We start from the raw sequence: 2,500 nt of genomic DNA on the forward strand, positions 1-2,500 counted from the left end.
AGAGAGAGAGAGAGAGAGAGAGAGAGAGAGAGAGAGAGAGAGAGAGAACTGCTTTCCCTGGCAACAATTAGGAGAGCCGTTTTGGATCCAAAGATAACATTTTCCCTAGGAAACTGATAAACACTAGATTTCCAGTTCCACAACAGTTTCACTAATTCAGCAAGATCATGAGATTGGCTTTTGTGTTGTTGTTGTTGACTGGTTTCAGTGATTTGCCTGCCGGCATCTAGAAGACTGCAGTTCAGGGCAAGACTGAAATTCATTGCTTCTACCACTTCACTCTGGCATAAACCAGGATCTTTTCCCAGGATTCCTCCATACCTGAAACTATTTTTCTACAATTGGGATGTGCTGTTCACTGATAGCAAGTATAGTTGTCAGTTGTCTACTTGCCTATACTATGCAAGGATGAACACAATACTTCACTTAAGCTCCAAAGTAAACTGTACTCACAAATTAAACCCAGATATCTTTTCACTGTTTCTTTAAAACACACATACATACAGAGAGACCAATTTAAGCAGACTGCTCTACTCACTATCTTAGTTAAGCTTCTCCTAATCCATCTTTACCATTCCACTTTTACCCCCATCCAGATCTATTCTAGATACCCCCCCCCACGTAAACATACACACTAAGATTAAGTCCCCTAAAAACTGTACATTTCAGGATACAAAATATATTTTCCCCATACATAATTTTAAAAAGTATGCTTTCTTCCTTTAAAAATAAGATAGAAGATCTGAATAATGTTAACTCACCAGGCATCCTTAAATCAAGTGTACCACAATGTAAATGGCTCTCTCCTAAAAGCAAGCCTATTTAGGGCTCACTGCCTCCTGTTCTGGAATGAACACAGGGAAGTGAGGAGGGCCATCAGAACTGACTGTGGCAACGTAGCTGGAGGCAGGATGCTGGGCGCGTGCGTTTGCCAGGCAAAGACAGATGGAGAGCTGACACTCCGTATTGCACTTGGAGCAGAAATGTGAATGATGACAGGAGCACATGTGGCCTTGAACCCAGCCCTGTCTCTTCAGGCAGAACAATGACAGGGATGTGTGTGCAAATTATCACAACCCCTACCTCCCCTCAGCTGACTCCTCTTACTCTACCTCTCACTGGCAAGTTCCAGAGTACCACAGAACAGAAAGTAAACTACAGAATGATAAGCTAAACACTGAATAATTCATTTTTCCTCTAAAAAGTTAACCCTTATTTTGCCAAATGAATAGAGGAAGAGGGAAGGCTACTTATTAGGACCTGCTTCCTATCATTTCCAAAAGTGAAATACTTTCTTTCAATACTTCATTTTAACTGCCATAATTTAGTACTTGATTTTAAAAAAATTAAAAGCATAAACATACAGACAAAAAACACACACATACACGTCCGTCCGTTCTCTTTCTGTCTCTCTCTCTCTCTCTCTCTCTACCCCCAGACTTGTTTATTCTGTTGGAAATTCAAAACAAATATAAAAGCCTATTTTTAAAGATTTCTTTTTAATATTATGCCAATTTCTCACATTGAGCAAAGTATCAGAATCATTCCCTTTGTCAGTTTCTCAGTAGTATGTGTAAAATAGAGCACACTTAGAAGAAGCAGACCACTTTTATTTTACTAGAGTGCTTTTAACCCCCTGGGATTCCTGCATTGATATGTTCCAAACATTTGCAGCTTACTCTCCTTTACCTTGCATGGAGATCCATGGGAGATGAAAACAAAATCTTCCCTGTAAAGCCTTTTCAAAAGCAGCTAAACAACCACAACTTCTCCGATTTGTGGATTTTTTTTTTTGCACACCCTTAAATGTTTATCCTTCCCATGAATAACGTATGCTGAGCTGGGTTCAATGGACTCTTCCCTATTAAGCTTTAATGGACACCATGATATATAAAACTACAAGTCTTTGTTATGGTGCTTTATCTAAAGCTGGCTATTTTCCTCTCAGCAGTCCCTCTTTAGTCCTTTGTAAAACATCCATGCCTCATAGGAGAAACATAGCCTGTCTGACTTGCATGCCTTCTCTAAACACACAAAAATGCCAGGCATGAGGGAAATACTGCTTTCTTCTAAAACTCATCTTCAATTTAACACTTGCAAATCTTCAGAGGCTTGTGTATTTGTGTTACTACGGGAAAACATTTTTTGCAGCACAGTGACAAGCATATGTTTGGTCCCTTTGACTTTACTTTCCCAATGTCTATTCATTCCACTATAAAATACAGAAATGATACAATTCAAGCTCTTCTGAAAAGTCTGTATGTTCCTTTAATATGACAGACATACGCCTTCTCTTTGTACCTTTAACTCTTGCTATCCCTTAGTGATACTCAACATGCCTTGCCTAGGATACATATTCTGTATGCTTTTAGCCCTTGTCAGATTCAATGAATTTCCTCTGCTAGCTGCCACAAAGAACTGATGAAATCCATTTGGGAACATAGGCAAAGACTTTTTCTACCCACAGACTCTCCTCATAGCTCTTCTTAAGAGCAAAACA

General features: G+C 39.2%; 1 protein-coding gene across 1 annotated transcript in view; it reads right to left on the minus strand.

Moving 5' to 3' along the window:
• RUNX1T1 (RUNX1 partner transcriptional co-repressor 1) overlaps positions 1 to 2,500 on the minus strand; it is a 171,485-nt gene that overhangs the window by 129,425 nt on the left and 39,560 nt on the right.

This window comes from Gracilinanus agilis, chromosome 1 (assembly GCF_016433145.1).
Source record: "Gracilinanus agilis isolate LMUSP501 chromosome 1, AgileGrace, whole genome shotgun sequence".
Classification (NCBI taxonomy): domain Eukaryota; kingdom Metazoa; phylum Chordata; class Mammalia; order Didelphimorphia; family Didelphidae; genus Gracilinanus; species Gracilinanus agilis.